General features: G+C 41.1%; 14 non-coding genes across 14 annotated transcripts; all 14 read left to right on the top strand.

Annotated features, from left to right (window-relative positions):
• The first annotated feature begins 284 nt into the window (after positions 1 to 284).
• On the top strand, positions 285 to 358 carry TRNAN-GUU (transfer RNA asparagine (anticodon GUU)). The gene has a single exon. It is a non-coding gene; the product is annotated as a tRNA-Asn (tRNA).
• Positions 359 to 1,829: 1,471 nt separating this feature from the next.
• TRNAN-GUU (transfer RNA asparagine (anticodon GUU)) lies at positions 1,830 to 1,903 on the top strand. The gene has a single exon. It is a non-coding gene; the product is annotated as a tRNA-Asn (tRNA).
• Positions 1,904 to 3,072: 1,169 nt separating this feature from the next.
• On the top strand, positions 3,073 to 3,146 carry TRNAN-GUU (transfer RNA asparagine (anticodon GUU)). The gene has a single exon. It is a non-coding gene; the product is annotated as a tRNA-Asn (tRNA).
• A 1,170-nt stretch (positions 3,147 to 4,316) lies between these two features.
• On the top strand, positions 4,317 to 4,390 carry TRNAN-GUU (transfer RNA asparagine (anticodon GUU)). Its single transcript has one exon. It is a non-coding gene; the product is annotated as a tRNA-Asn (tRNA).
• Positions 4,391 to 5,559: 1,169 nt separating this feature from the next.
• On the top strand, positions 5,560 to 5,633 carry TRNAN-GUU (transfer RNA asparagine (anticodon GUU)). The gene has a single exon. It is a non-coding gene; the product is annotated as a tRNA-Asn (tRNA).
• A 2,713-nt stretch (positions 5,634 to 8,346) lies between these two features.
• On the top strand, positions 8,347 to 8,420 carry TRNAN-GUU (transfer RNA asparagine (anticodon GUU)). The gene has a single exon. It is a non-coding gene; the product is annotated as a tRNA-Asn (tRNA).
• Positions 8,421 to 9,589: 1,169 nt separating this feature from the next.
• Positions 9,590 to 9,663, top strand: TRNAN-GUU (transfer RNA asparagine (anticodon GUU)). Its single transcript has one exon. It is a non-coding gene; the product is annotated as a tRNA-Asn (tRNA).
• A 3,015-nt stretch (positions 9,664 to 12,678) lies between these two features.
• Positions 12,679 to 12,752, top strand: TRNAN-GUU (transfer RNA asparagine (anticodon GUU)). The gene has a single exon. It is a non-coding gene; the product is annotated as a tRNA-Asn (tRNA).
• Positions 12,753 to 14,222: 1,470 nt separating this feature from the next.
• Positions 14,223 to 14,296, top strand: TRNAN-GUU (transfer RNA asparagine (anticodon GUU)). The gene has a single exon. It is a non-coding gene; the product is annotated as a tRNA-Asn (tRNA).
• A 1,470-nt stretch (positions 14,297 to 15,766) lies between these two features.
• On the top strand, positions 15,767 to 15,840 carry TRNAN-GUU (transfer RNA asparagine (anticodon GUU)). Its single transcript has one exon. It is a non-coding gene; the product is annotated as a tRNA-Asn (tRNA).
• Positions 15,841 to 18,553: 2,713 nt separating this feature from the next.
• On the top strand, positions 18,554 to 18,627 carry TRNAN-GUU (transfer RNA asparagine (anticodon GUU)). The gene has a single exon. It is a non-coding gene; the product is annotated as a tRNA-Asn (tRNA).
• A 3,956-nt stretch (positions 18,628 to 22,583) lies between these two features.
• Positions 22,584 to 22,657, top strand: TRNAN-GUU (transfer RNA asparagine (anticodon GUU)). Its single transcript has one exon. It is a non-coding gene; the product is annotated as a tRNA-Asn (tRNA).
• Positions 22,658 to 24,127: 1,470 nt separating this feature from the next.
• On the top strand, positions 24,128 to 24,201 carry TRNAN-GUU (transfer RNA asparagine (anticodon GUU)). Its single transcript has one exon. It is a non-coding gene; the product is annotated as a tRNA-Asn (tRNA).
• A 1,470-nt stretch (positions 24,202 to 25,671) lies between these two features.
• Positions 25,672 to 25,745, top strand: TRNAN-GUU (transfer RNA asparagine (anticodon GUU)). The gene has a single exon. It is a non-coding gene; the product is annotated as a tRNA-Asn (tRNA).
• Positions 25,746 to 26,484: the final 739 nt, after the last annotated feature.

The raw sequence follows: 26,484 nt of genomic DNA on the forward strand, positions 1-26,484 counted from the left end.
CAAACGGAGGCTACAGATTGTATAGAAGAAAACAAATAACAACCCCAAAGACATTCATTAAACATGTTAAGTGAGGACGTAAAGGAGATCTCTATAGAAATGTTTGGAAATCTGTTACGTCACACAGACATGTTGACAGAGTGGTCAGAAAGTGCAATTTTTCTTGAAATTAACAGGCAAGCTATCATCGATTGACTTAAAACCAATAAAACCTCAGATGTGGATGGTAACATAACGAAAGCAGTGAAAACCCATGGAAAAGTGAATTTCGCCTCACGTGCTTAGTCTCTGTGGCGCAATTGGTTAGCGCGTTCGGCTGTTAACCGAAAGGTTGGTGGTTCAAGCCCACCCAGGGACGTTTTGAGACACTTGAGTTTTTTTAACCGAGAAGCAAAAAAGGAGCACAAAATAGTTACCTTTCAAACGCAAATACGGTGACTGCAAATTGATTAACATAGGTGGAGACCCTTCACAAAACCATGTTTAAAAGGAAGGGTGACGTCATATCTATGACGGTGCTTTCCAATTGAAACTTCATCAAAAGCACGTAAAACATCATCAGAAGTGAACAGGAAGTTCATTCTTCATTCCGTTGTCAACCGATTGGCCAGAAAATTGGGCTCGATCAAAGGGAACCTGAACAGAGCAGTCGCTCCTATCCATCGTCATTCATTGGGAAAGTGTCTGCAATTTCAAACACATTGCATTTCTCATATCAGCATGTGATGAGCGCCCGAAGCGTGCTGTTGAAACCCCACTCCGGGACCATTCCTTTTTCAATGCAGGAGGGGCAAAGCATTTGCTAACCAATAAGCAAAAAAATATGAAAATCCTCATCTTTCCCACAAAAACATCAAAAACAACAGCAAAAACATTGAAGACGGCTGGCTGCAAACGGAATAGAGAAATATCATACAAGCATGTTAAAAGCGTTGGAAGACAATTTTTTAAGGAAAGTGTTTTGAAACTTGAAGACACGCACGGACGTGCCAGATGATCAGAAAGTGCCATTTCACTCGGAGTTAACAGTCCAAATACAAGCAATCGACTTTAATGCCTCACTGCATCAAGCTTAGCAACGTTTGATGGGCACGGAAAGTTTGGTGATCAACTCCACTCTGGGATGATTCATTTTTAACATGGAATGGGCAAAGCATGCGCTAACCAAACAGAAAAAAAAGGAAAGAAAAACAGCAGCAAAGAGTAAAATTAGCTTTAATGTTTCTGCAACAACACATTACATTCAAACGGAGGCTACAGATTGTATAGAAGAAAACAAATAACAACCCCAAAGACATTCATTAAACATGTTAAGTGAGGACGTAAAGGAGATCTCTATAGAAATGTTTGGAAATCTGTTACGTCACACAGACATGTTGACAGAGTGGTCAGAAAGTGCAATTTTTCTTGAAATTAACAGGCAAGCTATCATCGATTGACTTAAAACCAATAAAACCTCAGATGTGGATGGTAACATAACGAAAGCAGTGAAAACCCATGGAAAAGTGAATTTCTCTTAAGGTTTGGGGATTTGATTGCCAACGGAATTACAAATTTGAACAAAAACAAATTGCTTAGCAGAGGATGGTTTCGATCCATCGACCTCTGGGTTATGGGCCCAGCACGCTTCCGCTGCGCCACTCTGCTGCTGTCACACCTTTCTCTGTGCATTTTGAAAGGGAGAAGCTGGCTCCACCTACATTTGCATGCAGATAAAGAACCATAGCTGCATTTGAAAGCAGAGGATGCCGTAACCTCTGAAAAAGCATTTAGACATTGTGAGAGCAAAATCTTGTTAGTCCACGTAGCTCTCTCGCTTCACGTGCTTAGTCTCTGTGGCGCAATTGGTTAGCGCGTTCGGCTGTTAACCGAAAGGTTGGTGGTTCAAGCCCACCCAGGGACGTTTTGAGACACTTGAGTTTTTTTAACCGAGAAGCAAAAAAGGAGCACAAAATAGTTACCTTTCAAACGCAAATACGGTGACTGCAAATTGATTAACATAGGTGGAGACCCTTCACAAAACCATGTTTAAAAGGAAGGGTGACGTCATATCTATGACGGTGCTTTCCAATTGAAACTTCATCAAAAGCACGTAAAACATCATCAGAAGTGAACAGGAAGTTCATTCTTCATTCCGTTGTCAACCGATTGGCCAGAAAATTGGGCTCGATCAAAGGGAAACTGAACAGGGGACTGCTCCTATCCATCGTCATTCATTGGGAAAGTGTCTGCAATTTCAAACACATTGCATTTCTCATATCAGCATGTGATGAGCGCCCGAAGCGTGCTGTTGAAACCCCACTCCGGGACCATTCCTTTTTCAATGCAGGAGGGGCAAAGCATTTGCTAACCAATAAGCAAAAAAATATGAAAATCCTCATCTTTCCCACAAAAACATCAAAAACAACAGCAAAAACATTGAAGACGGCTGGCTGCAAACGGAATAGAGAAATATCATACAAGCATGTTAAAAGCGTTGGAAGACAATTTTTTAAGGAAAGTGTTTTGAAACTTGAAGACACGCACGGACGTGCCAGATGATCAGAAAGTGCCATTTCACTCGGAGTTAACAGTCCAAATACAAGCAATCGACTTTAATGCCTCACTGCATCAAGCTTAGCAACGTTTGATGGGCACGGAAAGTTTGGTGATCAACTCCACTCTGGGATGATTCATTTTTAACATGGAATGGGCAAAGCATGCGCTAACCAAACAGAAAAAAAAGGAAAGAAAAACAGCAGCAAAGAGTAAAATTAGCTTTAATGTTTCTGCAACAACACATTACATTCAAACGGAGGCTACAGATTGTATAGAAGAAAACAAATAACAACCCCAAAGACATTCATTAAACATGTTAAGTGAGGACGTAAAGGAGATCTCTATAGAAATGTTTGGAAATCTGTTACGTCACACAGACATGTTGACAGAGTGGTCAGAAAGTGCAATTTTTCTTGAAATTAACAGGCAAGCTATCATCGATTGACTTAAAACCAATAAAACCTCAGATGTGGATGGTAACATAACGAAAGCAGTGAAAACCCATGGAAAAGTGAATTTCGCCTCACGTGCTTAGTCTCTGTGGCGCAATTGGTTAGCGCGTTCGGCTGTTAACCGAAAGGTTGGTGGTTCAAGCCCACCCAGGGACGTTTTGAGACACTTGAGTTTTTTTAACCGAGAAGCAAAAAAGGAGCACAAAATAGTTACCTTTCAAACGCAAATACGGTGACTGCAAATTGATTAACATAGGTGGAGACCCTTCACAAAACCATGTTTAAAAGGAAGGGTGACGTCATATCTATGACGGTGCTTTCCAATTGAAACTTCATCAAAAGCACGTAAAACATCATCAGAAGTGAACAGGAAGTTCATTCTTCATTCCGTTGTCAACCGATTGGCCAGAAAATTGGGCTCGATCAAAGGGAACCTGAACAGAGCAGTCGCTCCTATCCATCGTCATTCATTGGGAAAGTGTCTGCAATTTCAAACACATTGCATTTCTCATATCAGCATGTGATGAGCGCCCGAAGCGTGCTGTTGAAACCCCACTCCGGGACCATTCCTTTTTCAATGCAGGAGGGGCAAAGCATTTGCTAACCAATAAGCAAAAAAATATGAAAATCCTCATCTTTCCCACAAAAACATCAAAAACAACAGCAAAAACATTGAAGACGGCTGGCTGCAAACGGAATAGAGAAATATCATACAAGCATGTTAAAAGCGTTGGAAGACAATTTTTTAAGGAAAGTGTTTTGAAACTTGAAGACACGCACGGACGTGCCAGATGATCAGAAAGTGCCATTTCACTCGGAGTTAACAGTCCAAATACAAGCAATCGACTTTAATGCCTCACTGCATCAAGCTTAGCAACGTTTGATGGGCACGGAAAGTTTGGTGATCAACTCCACTCTGGGATGATTCATTTTTAACATGGAATGGGCAAAGCATGCGCTAACCAAACAGAAAAAAAAGGAAAGAAAAACAGCAGCAAAGAGTAAAATTAGCTTTAATGTTTCTGCAACAACACATTACATTCAAACGGAGGCTACAGATTGTATAGAAGAAAACAAATAACAACCCCAAAGACATTCATTAAACATGTTAAGTGAGGACGTAAAGGAGATCTCTATAGAAATGTTTGGAAATCTGTTACGTCACACAGACATGTTGACAGAGTGGTCAGAAAGTGCAATTTTTCTTGAAATTAACAGGCAAGCTATCATCGATTGACTTAAAACCAATAAAACCTCAGATGTGGATGGTAACATAACGAAAGCAGTGAAAACCCATGGAAAAGTGAATTTCGCCTCACGTGCTTAGTCTCTGTGGCGCAATTGGTTAGCGCGTTCGGCTGTTAACCGAAAGGTTGGTGGTTCAAGCCCACCCAGGGACGTTTTGAGACACTTGAGTTTTTTTAACCGAGAAGCAAAAAAGGAGCACAAAATAGTTACCTTTCAAACGCAAATACGGTGACTGCAAATTGATTAACATAGGTGGAGACCCTTCACAAAACCATGTTTAAAAGGAAGGTTGACGTCATATCTATGACGTTGCTTTCCAATTGAAACTTCATCAAAAGCACGTAAAACATCATCAGAAGTGAACAGGAAGTTCATTCTTCATTCCGTTGTCAACCGATTGGCCAGAAAATTGGGCTCGATCAAAGGGAACCTGAACAGGGGACTGCTCCTATCCATCGTCATTCATTGGGAAAGTGTCTGCAATTTCAAACACATTGCATTTCTCATATCAGCATGTGATGAGCGCCCGAAGCGTGCTGTTGAAACCCGACTCCGGGACCATTCCTTTTTCAATGCAGGAGGGGCAAAGCATTTGCTAACCAATAAGCAAAAAAATATGAAAATCCTCATTTTTCCCACAAAAACATCAAAAACAACAGCAAAAACATTGAAGACGGCTGGCTGCAAACGGAATAGAGAAATATCATACAAGCATGTTAAAAGCGTTGGAAGACAATTTTTTAAGGAAATTGTTTTGAAACTTGAAGACACGCACGGACGTGCCAGATGATCAGAAAGTGCCATTTCACTCGGAGTTAACAGTCCAAATACAAGCAATCGACTTTAATGCCTCACTGCATCAAGCTTAGCAACGTTTGATGGGCACGGAAAGTTTGGTGATCAACTCCACTCTGGGATGATTCATTTTTAACATGGAATGGGCAAAGCATGCGCTAACCAAACAGAAAAAAAAGGAAAGAAAAACAGCAGCAAAGAGTAAAATTAGCTTTAATGTTTCTGCAACAACACATTACATTCAAACGGAGGCTACAGATTGTATAGAAGAAAACAAATAACAACCCCAAAGACATTCATTAAACATGTTAAGTGAGGACGTAAAGGAGATCTCTATAGAAATGTTTGGAAATCTGTTACGTCACACAGACATGTTGACAGAGTGGTCAGAAAGTGCAATTTTTCTTGAAATTAACAGGCAAGCTATCATCGATTGACTTAAAACCAATAAAACCTCAGATGTGGATGGTAACATAACGAAAGCAGTGAAAACCCATGGAAAAGTGAATTTCGCCTCACGTGCTTAGTCTCTGTGGCGCAATTGGTTAGCGCGTTCGGCTGTTAACCGAAAGGTTGGTGGTTCAAGCCCACCCAGGGACGTTTTGAGACACTTGAGTTTTTTTAACCGAGAAGCAAAAAAGGAGCACAAAATAGTTACCTTTCAAACGCAAATACGGTGACTGCAAATTGATTAACATAGGTGGAGACCCTTCACAAAACCATGTTTAAAAGGAAGGTTGACGTCATATCTATGACGTTGCTTTCCAATTGAAACTTCATCAAAAGCACGTAAAACATCATCAGAAGTGAACAGGAAGTTCATTCTTCATTCCGTTGTCAACCGATTGGCCAGAAAATTGGGCTCGATCAAAGGGAACCTGAACAGGGGACTGCTCCTATCCATCGTCATTCATTGGGAAAGTGTCTGCAATTTCAAACACATTGCATTTCTCATATCAGCATGTGATGAGCGCCCGAAGCGTGCTGTTGAAACCCGACTCCGGGACCATTCCTTTTTCAATGCAGGAGGGGCAAAGCATTTGCTAACCAATAAGCAAAAAAATATGAAAATCCTCATCTTTCCCACAAAAACATCAAAAACAACAGCAAAAACATTGAAGACGGCTGGCTGCAAACGGAATAGAGAAATATCATACAAGCATGTTAAAAGCGTTGGAAGACAATTTTTTAAGGAAAGTGTTTTGAAACTTGAAGACACGCACGGACGTGCCAGATGATCAGAAAGTGCCATTTCACTCGGAGTTAACAGTCCAAATACAAGCAATCGACTTTAATGCCTCACTGCATCAAGCTTAGCAACGTTTGATGGGCACGGAAAGTTTGGTGATCAACTCCACTCTGGGATGATTCATTTTTAACATGGAATGGGCAAAGCATGCGCTAACCAAACAGAAAAAAAAGGAAAGAAAAACAGCAGCAAAGAGTAAAATTAGCTTTAATGTTTCTGCAACAACACATTACATTCAAACGGAGGCTACAGATTGTATAGAAGAAAACAAATAACAACCCCAAAGACATTCATTAAACATGTTAAGTGAGGACGTAAAGGAGATCTCTATAGAAATGTTTGGAAATCTGTTACGTCACACAGACATGTTGACAGAGTGGTCAGAAAGTGCAATTTTTCTTGAAATTAACAGGCAAGCTATCATCGATTGACTTAAAACCAATAAAACCTCAGATGTGGATGGTAACATAACGAAAGCAGTGAAAACCCATGGAAAAGTGAATTTCTCTTAAGGTTTGGGGATTTGATTGCCAACGGAATTACAAATTTGAACAAAAACAAATTGCTTAGCAGAGGATGGTTTCGATCCATCGACCTCTGGGTTATGGGCCCAGCACGCTTCCGCTGCGCCACTCTGCTGCTGTCACACCTTTCTCTGTGCATTTTGAAAGGGAGAAGCTGGCTCCACCTACATTTGCATGCAGATAAAGAACCATAGCTGCATTTGAAAGCAGAGGATGCCGTAACCTCTGAAAAAGCATTTAGACATTGTGAGAGCAAAATCTTGTTAGTCCACGTAGCTCTCTCGCTTCACGTGCTTAGTCTCTGTGGCGCAATTGGTTAGCGCATTCGGCTGTTAACCGAAAGGTTGGTGGTTCAAGCCCACCCAGGGACGTTTTGAGACACTTGAGTTTTTTTAACCGAGAAGCAAAAAAGGAGCACAAAATAGTTACCTTTCAAACGCAAATACGGTGACTGCAAATTGATTAACATAGGTGGAGACCCTTCACAAAACCATGTTTAAAAGGAAGGGTGACGTCATATCTATGACGGTGCTTTCCAATTGAAACTTCATCAAAAGCACGTAAAACATCATCAGAAGTGAACAGGAAGTTCATTCTTCATTCCGTTGTCAACCGATTGGCCAGAAAATTGGGCTCGATCAAAGGGAAACTGAACAGGGGACTGCTCCTATCCATCGTCATTCATTGGGAAAGTGTCTGCAATTTCAAACACATTGCATTTCTCATATCAGCATGTGATGAGCGCCCGAAGCGTGCTGTTGAAACCCCACTCCGGGACCATTCCTTTTTCAATGCAGGAGGGGCAAAGCATTTGCTAACCAATAAGCAAAAAAATATGAAAATCCTCATCTTTCCCACAAAAACATCAAAAACAACAGCAAAAACATTGAAGACGGCTGGCTGCAAACGGAATAGAGAAATATCATACAAGCATGTTAAAAGCGTTGGAAGACAATTTTTTAAGGAAAGTGTTTTGAAACTTGAAGACACGCACGGACGTGCCAGATGATCAGAAAGTGCCATTTCACTCGGAGTTAACAGTCCAAATACAAGCAATCGACTTTAATGCCTCACTGCATCAAGCTTAGCAACGTTTGATGGGCACGGAAAGTTTGGTGATCAACTCCACTCTGGGATGATTCATTTTTAACATGGAATGGGCAAAGCATGCGCTAACCAAACAGAAAAAAAAGGAAAGAAAAACAGCAGCAAAGAGTAAAATTAGCTTTAATGTTTCTGCAACAACACATTACATTCAAACGGAGGCTACAGATTGTATAGAAGAAAACAAATAACAACCCCAAAGACATTCATTAAACATGTTAAGTGAGGACGTAAAGGAGATCTCTATAGAAATGTTTGGAAATCTGTTACGTCACACAGACATGTTGACAGAGTGGTCAGAAAGTGCAATTTTTCTTGAAATTAACAGGCAAGCTATCATCGATTGACTTAAAACCAATAAAACCTCAGATGTGGATGGTAACATAACGAAAGCAGTGAAAACCCATGGAAAAGTGAATTTCGCCTCACGTGCTTAGTCTCTGTGGCGCAATTGGTTAGCGCGTTCGGCTGTTAACCGAAAGGTTGGTGGTTCAAGCCCACCCAGGGACGTTTTGAGACACTTGAGTTTTTTTAACCGAGAAGCAAAAAAGGAGCACAAAATAGTTACCTTTCAAACGCAAATACGGTGACTGCAAATTGATTAACATAGGTGGAGACCCTTCACAAAACCATGTTTAAAAGGAAGGGTGACGTCATATCTATGACGGTGCTTTCCAATTGAAACTTCATCAAAAGCACGTAAAACATCATCAGAAGTGAACAGGAAGTTCATTCTTCATTCCGTTGTCAACCGATTGGCCAGAAAATTGGGCTCGATCAAAGGGAACCTGAACAGGGGACTGATCCTATCCATCGTCATTCATTGGGAAAGTGTCTGCAATTTCAAACACATTGCATTTCTCATATCAGCATGTGATGAGCGCCCGAAGCGTGCTGTTGAAACCCCACTCCGGGACCATTCCTTTTTCAATGCAGGAGGGGCAAAGCATTTGCTAACCAATAAGCAAAAAAATATGAAAATCCTCATCTTTCCCACAAAAACATCAAAAACAACAGCAAAAACATTGAAGACGGCTGGCTGCAAACGGAATAGAGAAATATCATACAAGCATGTTAAAAGCGTTGGAAGACAATTTTTTAAGGAAAGTGTTTTGAAACTTGAAGACACGCACGGACGTGCCAGATGATCAGAAAGTGCCATTTCACTCGGAGTTAACAGTCCAAATACAAGCAATCGACTTTAATGCCTCACTGCATCAAGCTTAGCAACGTTTGATGGGCACGGAAAGTTTGGTGATCAACTCCACTCTGGGATGATTCATTTTTAACATGGAATGGGCAAAGCATGCGCTAACCAAACAGAAAAAAAAGGAAAGAAAAACAGCATTAAAGAGTAAAATTAGCTTTAATGTTTCTGCAACAACACATTACATTCAAACGGAGGCTACAGATTGTATAGAAGAAAACAAATAACAACCCCAAAGACATTCATTAAACATGTTAAGTGAGGACGTAAAGGAGATCTCTATAGAAATGTTTGGAAATCTGTTACGTCACACAGACATGTTGACAGAGTGGTCAGAAAGTGCAATTTTTCTTGAAATTAACAGGCAAGCTATCATCGATTGACTTAAAACCAATAAAACCTCAGATGTGGATGGTAACATAACGAAAGCAGTGAAAACCCATGGAAAAGTGAATTTCGCCTCACGTGCTTAGTCTCTGTGGCGCAATTGGTTAGCGCGTTCGGCTGTTAACCGAAAGGTTGGTGGTTCAAGCCCACCCAGGGACGTTTTGAGACACTTGAGTTTTTTTAACCGAGAAGCAAAAAAGGAGCACAAAATAGTTACCTTTCAAACGCAAATACGGTGACTGCAAATTGATTAACATAGGTGGAGACCCTTCACAAAACCATGTTTAAAAGGAAGGGTGACGTCATATCTATGACGGTGCTTTCCAATTGAAACTTCATCAAAAGCACGTAAAACATCATCAGAAGTGAACAGGAAGTTCATTCTTCATTCCGTTGTCAACCGATTGGCCAGAAAATTGGGCTCGATCAAAGGGAACCTGAACAGGGGACTGATCCTATCCATCGTCATTCATTGGGAAAGTGTCTGCAATTTCAAACACATTGCATTTCTCATATCAGCATGTGATGAGCGCCCGAAGCGTGCTGTTGAAACCCCACTCCGGGACCATTCCTTTTTCAATGCAGGAGGGGCAAAGCATTTGCTAACCAATAAGCAAAAAAATATGAAAATCCTCATCTTTCCCACAAAAACATCAAAAACAACAGCAAAAACATTGAAGACGGCTGGCTGCAAACGGAATAGAGAAATATCATACAAGCATGTTAAAAGCGTTGGAAGACAATTTTTTAAGGAAAGTGTTTTGAAACTTGAAGACACGCACGGACGTGCCAGATGATCAGAAAGTGCCATTTCACTCGGAGTTAACAGTCCAAATACAAGCAATCGACTTTAATGCCTCACTGCATCAAGCTTAGCAACGTTTGATGGGCACGGAAAGTTTGGTGATCAACTCCACTCTGGGATGATTCATTTTTAACATGGAATGGGCAAAGCATGCGCTAACCAAACAGAAAAAAAAGGAAAGAAAAACAGCAGCAAAGAGTAAAATTAGCTTTAATGTTTCTGCAACAACACATTACATTCAAACGGAGGCTACAGATTGTATAGAAGAAAACAAATAACAACCCCAAAGACATTCATTAAACATGTTAAGTGAGGACGTAAAGGAGATCTCTATAGAAATGTTTGGAAATCTGTTACGTCACACAGACATGTTGACAGAGTGGTCAGAAAGTGCAATTTTTCTTGAAATTAACAGGCAAGCTATCATCGATTGACTTAAAACCAATAAAACCTCAGATGTGGATGGTAACATAACGAAAGCAGTGAAAACCCATGGAAAAGTGAATTTCTCTTAAGGTTTGGGGATTTGATTGCCAACGGAATTACAAATTTGAACAAAAACAAACTGCTTAGCAGAGGATGGTTTCAATCCATCGACCTCTAGGTTATGGGCCCAGCACGCTTCCGCTGCGCCACTCTGCTGCTGTCACACCTTTCTCTGTGCGTTTTGAAAGGGAGAAGCTGGCTCCACCTACATTTGCATGCAGATAAAGAACCATAGCTGCATTTGAAAGCAGAGGATGCCGTAACCTCTGAAAAAGCATTTAGACATTGTGAGAGCAAAATCTTGTTAGTCCACGTAGCTCTCTCGCCTCACGTGCTTAGTCTCTGTGGCGCAATTGGTTAGCGCGTTCGGCTGTTAACCGAAAGGTTGGTGGTTCAAGCCCACCCAGGGATGATTTGAGACACTTGAGTTTTTTTAACCGAGAAGCAAAAAAGGAGCACAAAATAGTTACCTTTCAAACGCAAATACGGTGACTGCAAATTGATTAACATAGGTGGAGACCCTTCACAAAACCATGTTTAAAAGGAAGGTTCACGTCATATCTATGACGTTGCTTTCCAATTGAAGCTTCATCAAAAGCACGTAAAACATCATCAGAAGTGAACAGGAAGTTCATTCTTCATTCCGTTGTCAACCGATTGGCCAGAAAATTTGGGCTCGATCAAAGGGAACCTGAACAGGGGACTGCTCCTATCCATCGTCATTCATTGGGAAAGTGTCTGCAATTTCAAACACATTGCATTTCTCATATCAGCATGTGATGAGTGCCCGAAGCGTGCTGTTGAAACCCCACTCCGGGACCATTCCTTTTTCAATGCAGGAGGGGCAAAGCATTTGCTAACCAATAAGCAAAAAAATATGAAAATCCTCATCTTTCCCACAAAAACATCAAAAACAACAGCAAAAACATTGAAGACGGCTGGCTGCAAACGGAATAGAGAAATATCATACAAGCATGTTAAAAGCGTTGGAAGACAATTTTTTAAGGAAAGTCTTTTGAAACTTGAAGACACGCACGGACGTGCCAGATGATCAGAAAGTGCCATTTCACTCGGAGTTAACAGTCCAAATACAAGCAATCGACTTTAATGCCTCACTGCATCAAGCTTAGCAACGTTTGATGGGCACGGAAAGTTTGGTGATCAACTCCACTCTGGGATGATTCATTTTTAACATGGAATGGGCAAAGCATGCGCTAACCAAACAGAAAAAAAAGGAAAGAAAAACAGCAGCAAAGAGTAAAATTAGCTTTAATGTTTCTGCAACAACACATTACATTCAAACGGAGGCTACAGATTGTATAGAAGAAAACAAATAACAACCCCAAAGACATTCATTAAACATGTTAAGTGAGGACGTAAAGGAGATCTCTATAGAAATGTTTGGAAATCTGTTACGTCACACAGACATGTTGACAGAGTGGTCAGAAAGTGCAATTTTTCTTGAAATTAACAGGCAAGCTATCATCGATTGACTTAAAACCAATAAAACCTCAGATGTGGATGGTAACATAACGAAAGCAGTGAAAACCCATGGAAAAGTGAATTTCTCTTAAGGTTTGGGGATTTGATTGCCAGCGGAATTACAAATTTGAACAAAAACAAATTGCTTAGCAGAGGATGGTTTTGATCCATCGACCTCTGGGTTATGGGCCCAGCACGCTTCCGCTGCGCCACTCTGCTGCTGTCACACCTTTCTCTGTGCATTTTGAAAGGGAGAAGCTGGCTCCACCTACATTTGCATGCAGATAAAGAACCATAGCTGCATTTGAAAGCAGAGGATGCCGTAACCTCTGAAAAAGCATTTAGACATTGTGAGAGCAAAATCTTGTTAGTCCACGTAGCTCTCTCGCCTCACGTGCTTAGTCTCTGTGGCGCAATTGGTTAGCGCGTTCGGCTGTTAACCGAAAGGTTGGTGGTTCAAGCCCACCCAGGGACGTTTTAAGACACTTGAGTTTTTTTAACCGAGAAGCAAAAAAGGAGCACAAAATAGTTACCTTTCAAACGCAAATACGGTGACTGCAAATTGATTAACATAGGTGGAGACCCTTCACAAAACCATGTTTAAAAGGAAGGGTGACGTCATATCTATGACGGTGCTTTCCAATTGAAACTTCATCAAAAGCACGTAAAACATCATCAGAAGTGAACAGGAAGTTCATTCTTCATTCCGTTGTCAACCGATTGGCCAGAAAATTGGGCTCGATCAAAGGGAACCTGAACAGGGGACTGCTCCTATCCATCGTCATTCATTGGGAAGGTGTCTGCAATTTCAAACACATTGCATTTCTCATATCAGCATGTGATGAGCGCCCGAAGCGTGCTGTTGAAACCCCACTCCGGGACCATTCCTTTTTCAATGCAGGAGGGGCAAAGCATTTGCTAACCAATAAGCAAAAAAATATGAAAATCCTCATCTTTCCCACAAAAACATCAAAAACAACAGCAAAAACATTGAAGACGGCTGGCTGCAAACGGAATAGAGAAATATCATACAAGCATGTTAAAAGCGTTGGAAGACAATTTTTTAAGGAAAGTGTTTTGAAACTTGAAGACACGCACGGACGTGCCAGATGATCAGAAAGTGCCATTTCACTCGGAGTTAACAGTCCAAATACAAGCAATCGACTTTAATGCCTCACTGCATCAAGCTTAGCAACGTTTGATGGGCACGGAAAGTTTGGTGATCAACTCCACTCTGGGATGATTCATTTTTAACATGGAATGGGCAAAGCATGCGCTAACCAAACAGAAAAAAAAGGAAAGAAAAACAGCAGCAAAGAGTAAAATTAGCTTTAATGTTTCTGCAACAACACATTACATTCAAACGGAGGCTACAGATTGCATAGAAGAAAACAAATAACAACCCCAAAGACATTCATTAAACATGTTAAGTGAGGACGTAAAGGAGATCTCTATAGAAATGTTTGGAAATCTGTTACGTCACACAGACATGTTGACAGAGTGGTCAGAAAGTGCAATTTTTCTTGAAATTAACAGGCAAGCTATCATCGATTGACTTAAAACCAATAAAACCTCAGATGTGGATGGTAACATAACGAAAGCAGTGAAAACCCATGGAAAAGTGAATTTCTCTTAAGGTTTGGGGATTTGATTGCCAGCGGAATTACAAATTTGAACAAAAACAAATTGCTTAGCAGAGGATGGTTTTGATCCATCGACCTCTGGGTTATGGGCCCAGCACGCTTCCTCTGCGCCACTCTGCTGCTGTCACACCTTTCTCTGTGCATTTTGAAAGGGAGAAGCTGGCTCCACCTACATTTGCATGCAGATAAAGAACCATAGCTGCATTTGAAAGCAGAGGATGCCGTAACCTCTGAAAAAGCATTTAGACATTGTGAGAGCAAAATCTTGTTAGTCCACGTAGCTCTCTCGCCTCACGTGCTTAGTCTCTGTGGCGCAATTGGTTAGCGCGTTCGGCTGTTAACCGAAAGGTTGGTGGTTCAAGCCCACCCAGGGACGTTTTAAGACACTTGAGTTTTTTTAACCGAGAAGCAAAAAAGGAGCACAAAATAGTTACCTTTCAAACGCAAATACGGTGACTGCAAATTGATTAACATAGGTGGAGACCCTTCACAAAACCATGTTTAAAAGGAAGGGTGACGTCATATCTATGACGGTGCTTTCCAATTGAAACTTCATCAAAAGCACGTAAAACATCATCAGAAGTGAACAGGAAGTTCATTCTTCATTCCGTTGTCAACCGATTGGCCAGAAAATTGGGCTCGATCAAAGGGAACCTGAACAGGGGACTGCTCCTATCCATCGTCATTCATTGGGAAAGTGTCTGCAATTTCAAACACATTGCATTTCTCATATCAGCATGTGATGAGCGCCCGCAGCGTGCTGTTGAAACCCCACTCCGGGACCATTCCTTTTTCAATGCAGGAGGGGCAAAGCATTTGCTAACCAATAAGCAAAAAAATATGAAAATCCTCATCTTTCCCACAAAAACATCAAAAACAACAGCAAAAACATTGAAGACGGCTGGCTGCAAACGGAATAGAGAAATATCATACAAGCATGTTAAAAGCGTTGGAAGACAATTTTTTAAGGAAAGTGTTTTGAAACTTGAAGACACGCACGGACGTGCCAGATGATCAGAAAGTGCCATTTCACTCGGAGTTAACAGTCCAAATACAAGCAATCGACTTTAATGCCTCACTGCATCAAGCTTAGCAACGTTTGATGGGCACGGAAAGTTTGGTGATCAACTCCACTCTGGGATGATTCATTTTTAACATGGAATGGGCAAAGCATGCGCTAACCAAACAGAAAAAAAAGGAAAGAAAAACAGCAGCAAAGAGTAAAATTAGCTTTAATGTTTCTGCAACAACACATTACATTCAAACGGAGGCTACAGATTGCATAGAAGAAAACAAATAACAACCCCAAAGACATTCATTAAACATGTTAAGTGAGGACGTAAAGGAGATCTCTATAGAAATGTTTGGAAATCTGTTACGTCACACAGACATGTTGACAGAGTGGTCAGAAAGTGCAATTTTTCTTGAAATTAACAGGCAAGCTATCATCGATTGACTTAAAACCAATAAAACCTCAGATGTGGATGGTAACATAACGAAAGCAGTGAAAACCCATGGAAAAGTGAATTTCTCTTAAGGTTTGGGGATTTGATTGCCAGCGGAATTACAAATTTGAACAAAAACAAATTGCTTAGCAGAGGATGGTTTTGATCCATCGACCTCTGGGTTATGGGCCCAGCACGCTTCCGCTGCGCCACTCTGCTGCTGTCACACCTTTCTCTGTGCATTTTGAAAGGGAGAAGCTGGCTCCACCTACATTTGCATGCAGATAAAGAACCATAGCTGCATTTGAAAGCAGAGGATGCCGTAACCTCTGAAAAAGCATTTAGACATTGTGAGAGCAAAATCTTGTTAGTCCACGTAGCTCTCTCGCCTCACGTGCTTAGTCTCTGTGGCGCAATTGGTTAGCGCGTTCGGCTGTTAACCGAAAGGTTGGTGGTTCAAGCCCACCCAGGGACGTTTTAAGACACTTGAGTTTTTTTAACCGAGAAGCAAAAAAGGAGCACAAAATAGTTACCTTTCAAACGCAAATACGGTGACTGCAAATTGATTAACATAGGTGGAGACCCTTCACAAAACCATGTTTAAAAGGAAGGGTGACGTCATATCTATGACGGTGCTTTCCAATTGAAACTTCATCAAAAGCACGTAAAACATCATCAGAAGTGAACAGGAAGTTCATTCTTCATTCCGTTGTCAACCGATTGGCCAGAAAATTGGGCTCGATCAAAGGGAAACTGAACAGGGGAGTGCTCCTATCCATCGTCATTCATTGGGAAAGTGTCTGCAATTTCAAACACATTGCATTTCTCATATCAGCATGTGATGAGCGCCCGAAGCGTGCTGTTGAAACCCCACTCCGGGACCATTCCTTTTTCAATGCAGGAGGGGCAAAGCATTTGCTAACCAATAAGCAAAAAAATATGAAAATCCTCATCTTTCCCACAAAAACATCAAAAACAACAGCAAAAACATTGAAGACGGCTGGCTGCAAACAGAATAGAGAAATATCATACAAGCATGTTAAAAGCGTTGGAAGACAATTTTTTAAGGAAAGTGTTTTGAAACTTGAAGACACGCACGGACGTGCCAGATGATCAGAAAGTGCCATTTCACTCGGAGTTAACAGTCCAAATACAAGCAATCGACTTTAATGCCTCACTGCATCAAGCTTAGCAACGTTTGATGGGCACGGAAAGTTTGGTGATCAACTCCACTCTGGGATGATTCATTTTTAACATGGAATGGGCAAAGCATGCGCTAACCAAACAGAAAAAAAAGGAAAGAAAAACAGCAGCAAAGAGTAAAATTAGCTTTAATGTTTCTGCAACAACACATTACATTCAAACGGAGGCTACAGATTGTATAGAAGAAAACAAATAACAACCCCAAAGACATTCATTAAACATGTTAAGTGAGGACGTAAAGGAGATCTCTATAGAAATGTTTGGAAATCTGTTACGTCACACAGACATGTTGACAGAGTGGTCAGAAAGTGCAATTTTTCTTGAAATTAACAGGCAAGCTATCATCGATTGACTTAAAACCAATAAAACCTCAGATGTGGATGGTAACATAACGAAAGCAGTGAAAACCCATGGAAAAGTGAATTTCGCCTCACGTGCTTAGTCTCTGTGGCGCAATTGGTTAGCGCGTTCGGCTGTTAACCGAAAGGTTGGTGGTTCAAGCCCACCCAGGGATGTTTTGAGACACTTGAGTTTTTTTAACCGAGAAGCAAAAAAGGAGCACAAAATAGTTACCTTTCAAACGCAAATACGGTGACTGCAAATTGATTAACATAGGTGGAGACCCTTCACAAAACCATGTTTAAAAGGAAGGGTGACGTCATATCTATGACGGTGCTTTCCAATTGAAACTTCATCAAAAGCACGTAAAACATCATCAGAAGTGAACAGGAAGTTCATTCTTCATTCCGTTGTCAACCGATTGGCCAGAAAATTGGGCTCAATCAAAGGGAACCTGAACAGGGGACTGATCCTATCCATCGTCATTCATTGGGAAAGTGTCTGCAATTTCAAACACATTGCATTTCTCATATCAGCATGTGATGAGCGCCCGAAGCGTGCTGTTGAAACCCCACTCCGGGACCATTCCTTTTTCAATGCACGAGGGGCAAAGCATTTGCTAACCAATAAGCAAAAAAATATGAAAATCCTCATCTTTCCCACAAAAACATCAAAAACAACAGCAAAAACATTGAAGACGGCTGGCTGCAAACGGAATAGAGAAATATCATACAAGCATGTTAAAAGCGTTGGAAGACAATTTTTTAAGGAAAGTGTTTTGAAACTTGAAGACACGCACGGACGTGCCAGATGATCAGAAAGTGCCATTTCACTCGGAGTTAACAGTCCAAATACAAGCAATCGACTTTAATGCCTCACTGCATCAAGCTTAGCAACGTTTGATGGGCACGGAAAGTTTGGTGATCAACTCCACTCTGGGATGATTCATTTTTAACATGGAATGGGCAAAGCATGCGCTAACCAAACAGAAAAAAAAGGAAAGAAAAACAGCAGCAAAGAGTAAAATTAGCTTTAATGTTTCTGCAACAACACATTACATTCAAACGGAGGCTACAGATTGTATAGAAGAAAACAAATAACAACCCCAAAGACATTCATTAAACATGTTAAGTGAGGACGTAAAGGAGATCTCTATAGAAATGTTTGGAAATCTGTTACGTCACACAGACATGTTGACAGAGTGGTCAGAAAGTGCAATTTTTCTTGAAATTAACAGGCAAGCTATCATCGATTGACTTAAAACCAATAAAACCTCAGATGTGGATGGTAACATAACGAAAGCAGTGAAAACCCATGGAAAAGTGAATTTCTCTTAAGGTTTGGGGATTTGATTGCCAACGGAATTACAAATTTGAACAAAAACAAATTGCTTAGCAGAGGATGGTTTCGATCCATCGACCTCTGGGTTATGGGCCCAGCACGCTTCCGCTGCGCCACTCTGCTGCTGTCACACCTTTCTCTGTGCATTTTGAAAGGGAGAAGCTGGCTCCACCTACATTTGCATGCAGATAAAGAACCATAGCTGCATTTGAAAGCAGAGGATGCCGTAACCTCTGAAAAAGCATTTAGACATTGTGAGAGCAAAATCTTGTTAGTCCACGTAGCTCTCTCGCCTCACGTGCTTAGTCTCTGTGGCGCAATTGGTTAGCGCGTTCGGCTGTTAACCGAAAGGTTGGTGGTTCAAGCCCACCCAGGGACGTTTTAAGACACTTGAGTTTTTTTAACCGAGAAGCAAAAAAGGAGCACAAAATAGTTACCTTTCAAACGCAAATACGGTGACTGCAAATTGATTAACATAGGTGGAGACCCTTCACAAAACCATGTTTAAAAGGAAGGGTGACGTCATATCTATGACGGTGCTTTCCAATTGAAACTTCATCAAAAGCACGTAAAACATCATCAGAAGTGAACAGGAAGTTCATTCTTCATTCCGTTGTCAACCGATTGGCCAGAAAATTGGGCTCGATCAAAGGGAACCTGAACAGGGGACTGCTCCTATCCATCGTCATTCATTGGGAAAGTGTCTGCAATTTCAAACACATTGCATTTCTCATATCAGCATGTGATGAGCGCCCGCAGCGTGCTGTTGAAACCCCACTCCGGGACCATTCCTTTTTCAATGCAGGAGGGGCAAAGCATTTGCTAACCAATAAGCAAAAAAATATGAAAATCCTCATCTTTCCCACAAAAACATCAAAAACAACAGCAAAAACATTGAAGACGGCTGGCTGCAAACGGAATAGAGAAATATCATACAAGCATGTTAAAAGCGTTGGAAGACAATTTTTTAAGGAAAGTGTTTTGAAACTTGAAGACACGCACGGACGTGCCAGATGATCAGAAAGTGCCATTTCACTCGGAGTTAACAGTCCAAATACAAGCAATCGACTTTAATGCCTCACTGCATCAAGCTTAGCAACGTTTGATGGGCACGGAAAGTTTGGTGATCAACTCCACTCTGGGATGATTCATTTTTAACATGGAATGGGCAAAGCATGCGCTAACCAAACAGAAAAAAAAGGAAAGAAAAACAGCAGCAAAGAGTAAAATTAGCTTTAATGTTTCTGCAACAACACATTACATTCAAACGGAGGCTACAGATTGCATAGAAGAAAACAAATAACAACCCCAAAGACATTCATTAAACATGTTAAGTGAGGACGTAAAGGAGATCTCTATAGAAATGTTTGGAAATCTGTTACGTCACACAGACATGTTGACAGAGTGGTCAGAAAGTGCAATTTTTCTTGAAATTAACAGGCAAGCTATCATCGATTGACTTAAAACCAATAAAACCTCAGATGTGGATGGTAACATAACGAAAGCAGTGAAAACCCATGGAAAAGTGAATTTCTCTTAAAGTTCGGGGATTTGATTGCCAACGGAATTACAAATTTGAACAAAAACAAATTGCTTAGCAGAGGATGGTTTCGATCCATCGACCTCTGGGTTATGGGCCCAGCACGCTTCCGCTGCGCCACTCTGCTGCTGTCACACCTTTCTCTGTGCATTTTGAAAGGGAGAAGCTGGCTCCACCTACATTTGCATGCAGATAAAGAACCATAGCTGCATTTGAAAGCAGAGGATGCCGTAACCTCTGAAAAAGCATTTAGACATTGTGAGAGCAAAATCTTGTTAGTCCACGTAGCTCTCTCGCCTCACGTGCTTAGTCTCTGTGGCGCAATTGGTTAGCGCGTTCGGCTGTTAACCGAAAGGTTGATGGTTCAAGCCCACCCAGGGACGTTTTGAGACACTTGAGTTTTTTTAACCGAGAAGCAAAAAAGGAGCACAAAATAGTTACCTTTCAAACGCAAATACGGTGACTGCAAATTGATTAACATAGGTGGAGACCCTTCACAAAACCATGTTTAAAAGGAAGGGTGACGTCATATCTATGACGGTGCTTTCCAATTGAAACTTCATCAAAAGCACGTAAAACATCATCAGAAGTGAACAGGAAGTTCATTCTTCATTCCGTTGTCAACCGATTGGCCAGAAAATTGGGCTCGATCAAAGGGAAACTGAACAGGGGAGTGCTCCTATCCATCGTCATTCATTGGGAAAGTGTCTGCAATTTCAAACACATTGCATTTCTCATATCAGCATGTGATGAGCGCCCGAAGCGTGCTGTTGAAACCCCACTCCGGGACCATTCCTTTTTCAATGCAGGAGGGGCAAAGCATTTGCTAACCAATAAGCAAAAAAATATGAAAATCCTCATCTTTCCCACAAAAACATCAAAAACAACAGCAAAAACATTGAAGACGGCTGGCTGCAAACAGAATAGAGAAATATCATACAAGCATGTTAAAAGCGTTGGAAGACAATTTTTTAAGGAAAGTGTTTTGAAACTTGAAGACACGCACGGACGTGCCAGATGATCAGAAAGTGCCATTTCACTCGGAGTTAACAGTCCAAATACAAGCAATCGACTTTAATGCCTCACTGCATCAAGCTTAGCAACGTTTGATGGGCACGGAAAGTTTGGTGATCAACTCCACTCTGGGATGATTCATTTTTAACATGGAATGGGCAAAGCATGCGCTAACCAAACAGAAAAAAAAGGAAAGAAAAACAGCAGCAAAGAGTAAAATTAGCTTTAATGTTTCTGCAACAACACATTACATTCAAACGGAGGCTACAGATTGTATAGAAGAAAACAAATAACAACCCCAAAGACATTCATTAAACATGTTAAGTGAGGACGTAAAGGAGATCTCTATAGAAATGTTTGGAAATCTGTTACGTCACACAGACATGTTGACAGAGTGGTCAGAAAGTGCAATTTTTCTTGAAATTAACAGGCAAGCTATCATCGATTGACTTAAAACCAATAAAACCTCAGATGTGGATGGTAACATAACGAAAGCAGTGAAAACCCATGGAAAAGTGAATTTCGCCTCACGTGCTTAGTCTCTGTGGCGCAATTGGTTAGCGCGTTCGGCTGTTAACCGAAAGGTTGATGGTTCAAGCCCACCCAGGGACGTTTTGAGACACTTGAGTTTTTTTAACCGAGAAGCAAAAAAGGAGCACAAAATAGTTACCTTTCAAACGCAAATACGGTGACTGCAAATTGATTAACATAGGTGGAGACCCTTCACAAAACCATGTTTAAAAGGAAGGGTGACGTCATATCTATGACGGTGCTTTCCAATTGAAACTTCATCAAAAGCACGTAAAACATCATCAGAAGTGAACAGGAAGTTCATTCTTCATTCCGTTGTCAACCGATTGGCCAGAAAATTGGGCTCGATCAAAGGGAAACTGAACAGGGGAGTGCTCCTATCCATCGTCATTCATTGGGAAAGTGTCTGCAATTTCAAACACATTGCATTTCTCATATCAGCATGTGATGAGCGCCCGAAGCGTGCTGTTGAAACCCCACTCCGGGACCATTCCTTTTTCAATGCAGGAGGGGCAAAGCATTTGCTAACCAATAAGCAAAAAAATATGAAAATCCTCATCTTTCCCACAAAAACATCAAAAACAACAGCAAAAACATTGAAGACGGCTGGCTGCAAACAGAATAGAGAAATATCATACAAGCATGTTAAAAGCGTTGGAAGACAATTTTTTAAGGAAAGTGTTTTGAAACTTGAAGACACGCACGGACGTGCCAGATGATCAGAAAGTGCCATTTCACTCGGAGTTAACAGTCCAAATACAAGCAATCGACTTTAATGCCTCACTGCATCAAGCTTAGCAACGTTTGATGGGCACGGAAAGTTTGGTGATCAACTCCACTCTGGGATGATTCATTTTTAACATGGAATGGGCAAAGCATGCGCTAACCAAACAGAAAAAAAAGGAAAGAAAAACAGCAGCAAAGAGTAAAATTAGCTTTAATGTTTCTGCAACAACACATTACATTCAAACGGAGGCTACAGATTGTATAGAAGAAAACAAATAACAACCCCAAAGACATTCATTAAACATGTTAAGTGAGGACGTAAAGGAGATCTCTATAGAAATGTTTGGAAATCTGTTACGTCACACAGACATGTTGACAGAGTGGTCAGAAAGTGCAATTTTTCTTGAAATTAACAGGCAAGCTATCATCGATTGACTTAAAACCAATAAAACCTCAGATGTGGATGGTAACATAACGAAAGCAGTGAAAACCCATGGAAAAGTGAATTTCGCCTCACGTGCTTAGTCTCTGTGGCGCAATTGGTTAGCGCGTTCGGCTGTTAACCGAAAGGTTGGTGGTTCAAGCCCACCCAGGGACGTTTTGAGACACTTGAGTTTTTTTAACCGAGAAGCAAAAAAGGAGCACAAAATAGTTACCTTTCAAACGCAAATACGGTGACTGCAAATTGATTAACATAGGTGGAGACCCTTCACAAAACCATGTTTAAAAGGAAGGGTGACGTCATATCTATGATGGTGCTTTCCAATTGAAACTTCATCAAAAGCACGTAAAACATCATCAGAAGTGAACAGGAAGTTCATTCTTCATTCCGTTGTCAACCGATTGGCCAGAAAATTGGGCTCAATCAAAGGGAACCTGAACAGGGGACTGATCCTATCCATCGTCATTCATTGGGAAAGTGTCTGCAATTTCAAACACATTGCATTTCTCATATCAGCATGTGATGAGCGCCCGAAGCGTGCTGTTGAAACCCCACTCCGGGACCATTCCTTTTTCAATGCAGGAGGGGCAAAGCATTTGCTAACCAATAAGCAAAAAAATATGAAAATCCTCATCTTTCCCACAAAAACATCAAAAACAACAGCAAAAACATTGAAGACGGCTGGCTGCAAACGGAATAGAGAAATATCATACAAGCATGTTAAAAGCGTTGGAAGACAATTTTTTAAGGAAAGTGTTTTGAAACTTGAAGACACGCACGGACGTGCCAGATGATCAGAAAGTGCCATTTCACTCGGAGTTAACAGTCCAAATACAAGCAATCGACTTTAATGCCTCACTGCATCAAGCTTAGCAACGTTTGATGGGCACGGAAAGTTTGGTGATCAACTCCACTCTGGGATGATTCATTTTTAACATGGAATGGGCAAAGCATGCGCTAACCAAACAGAAAAAAAAGGAAAGAAAAACAGCAGCAAAGAGTAAAATTAGCTTTAATGTTTCTGCAACAACACATTACATTCAAACGGAGGCTACAGATTGTATAGAAGAAAACAAATAACAACCCCAAAGACATTCATTAAACATGTTAAGTGAGGACGTAAAGGAGATCTCTATAGAAATGTTTGGAAATCTGTTACGTCACACAGACATGTTGACAGAGTGGTCAGAAAGTGCAATTTTTCTTGAAATTAACAGGCAAGCTATCATCGATTGACTTAAAACCAATAAAACCTCAGATGTGGATGGTAACATAACGAAAGCAGTGAAAACCCATGGAAAAGTGAATTTCTCTTAAGGTTTGGGGATTTGATTGCCAACGGAATTACAAATTTGAACAAAAACAAATTGCTTAGCAGAGGATGGTTTCGATCCATCGACCTCTGGGTTATGGGCCCAGCACGCTTCCGCTGCGCCACTCTGCTGCTGTCACACCTTTCTCTGTGCATTTTGAAAGGGAGAAGCTGGCTCCACCTACATTTGCATGCAGATTAAGAACCATAGCTGCATTTGAAAGCAGAGGATGCCGTAACCTCTGAAAAAGCATTTAGACATTGTGAGAGCAAAATCTTGTTAGTCCACGTAGCTCTCTCGCCTCACGTGCTTAGTCTCTGTGGCGCAATTGGTTAGCGCGTTCGGCTGTTAACCGAAAGGTTGGTGGTTCAAGCCCACCCAGGGACGTTTTGAGACACTTGAGTTTTTTTAACCGAGAAGCAAAAAAGGAGCACAAAATAGTTACCTTTCAAACGCAAATACGGTGACTGCAAATTGATTATCATAGGTGGAGACCCTTCACAAAACCATGTTTAAAAGGAAGGGTGACGTCATATCTATGACGGTGCTTTCCAATTGAAACTTCATCAAAAGCACGTAAAACATCATCAGAAGTGAACAGGAAGTTCATTCTTCATTCCGTTGTCAACCGATTGGCCAGAAAATTGGGCTCGATCAAAGGGAACCTGAACAGGGGACTGCTCCTATCCATCGTCATTCATTGGGAAAGTGTCTGCAATTTCAAACACATTGCATTTCTCATATCAGCATGTGATGAGCGCCCGCAGCGTGCTGTTGAAACCCCACTCCGGGACCATTCCTTTTTCAATGCAGGAGGGGCAAAGCATTTGCTAACCAATAAGCAAAAAAATATGAAAATCCTCATCTTTCCCACAAAAACATCAAAAACAACAGCAAAAACATTGAAGACGGCTGGCTGCAAACGGAATAGAGAAATATCATACAAGCATGTTAAAAGCGTTGGAAGACAATTTTTTAAGGAAAGTGTTTTGAAACTTGAAGACACGCACGGACGTGCCAGATGATCAGAAAGTGCCATTTCACTCGGAGTTAACAGTCCAAATACAAGCAATCGACTTTAATGCCTCACTGCATCAAGCTTAGCAACGTTTGATGGGCACGGAAAGTTTGGTGATCAACTCCACTCTGGGATGATTCATTTTTAACATGGAATGGGCAAAGCATGCGCTAACCAAACAGAAAAAAAAGGAAAGAAAAACAGCAGCAAAGAGTAAAATTAGCTTTAATGTTTCTGCAACAACACATTACATTCAAACGGAGGCTACAGATTGCATAGAAGAAAACAAATAACAACCCCAAAGACATTCATTAAACATGTTAAGTGAGGACGTAAAGGAGATCTCTATAGAAATGTTTGGAAATCTGTTACGTCACACAGACATGTTGACAGAGTGGTCAGAAAGTGCAATTTTTCTTGAAATTAACAGGCAAGCTATCATCGATTGACTTAAAACCAATAAAACCTCAGATGTGGATGGTAACATAACGAAAGCAGTGAAAACCCATGGAAAAGTGAATTTCTCTTAAGGTTTGGGGATTTGATTGCCAACGGAATTACAAATTTGAACAAAAACAAATTGCTTAGCAGAGGATGGTTTCGATCCATCGACCTCTGGGTTATGGGCCCAGCACGCTTCCGCTGCGCCACTCTGCTGCTGTCACACCTTTCTCTGTGCATTTTGAAAGGGAGAAGCTGGCTCCACCTACATTTGCATGCAGATAAAGAACCATAGCTGCATTTGAAAGCAGAGGATGCCGTAACCTCTGAAAAAGCATTTAGACATTGTGAGAGCAAAATCTTGTTAGTCCACGTAGCTCTCTCGCCTCACGTGCTTAGTCTCTGTGGCGCAATTGGTTAGCGCGTTCGGCTGTTAACCGAAAGGGTGGTGGTTCAAGCCCACCCAGGGACGTTTTGAGACACTTGAGTTTTTTTAACCGAGAAGCAAAAAAGGAGCACAAAATAGTTACCTTTCAAACGCAAATACGGTGACTGCAAATTGATTAACATAGGTGGAGACCCTTCACAAAACCATGTTTAAAAGGAAGGGTGACGTCATATCTATGACGGTGCTTTCCAATTGAAACTTCATCAAAAGCACGTAAAACATCATCAGAAGTGAACAGGAAGTTCATTCTTCATTCCGTTGTCAACCGATTGGCCAGAAAATTGGGCTCGATCAAAGGGAACCTGAACAGGGGACTGCTCCTATCCATCGTCATTCATTGGGAAAGTGTCTGCAATTTCAAACACATTGCATTTCTCATATCAGCATGTGATGAGCGCCCGCAGCGTGCTGTTGAAACCCCACTCCGGGACCATTCCTTTTTCAATGCAGGAGGGGCAAAGCATTTGCTAACCAATAAGCAAAAAAATATGAAAATCCTCATCTTTCCCACAAAAACATCAAAAACAACAGCAAAAACATTGAAGACGGCTGGCTGCAAACGGAATAGAGAAATATCATACAAGCATGTTAAAAGCGTTGGAAGACAATTTTTTAAGGAAAGTGTTTTGAAACTTGAAGACACGCACGGACGTGCCAGATGATCAGAAAGTGCCATTTCACTCGGAGTTAACAGTCCAAATACAAGCAATCGACTTTAATGCCTCACTGCATCAAGCTTAGCAACGTTTGATGGGCACGGAAA

Source organism: Pelobates fuscus, chromosome 2 (assembly GCF_036172605.1).
Source record: "Pelobates fuscus isolate aPelFus1 chromosome 2, aPelFus1.pri, whole genome shotgun sequence".
Classification (NCBI taxonomy): domain Eukaryota; kingdom Metazoa; phylum Chordata; class Amphibia; order Anura; family Pelobatidae; genus Pelobates; species Pelobates fuscus.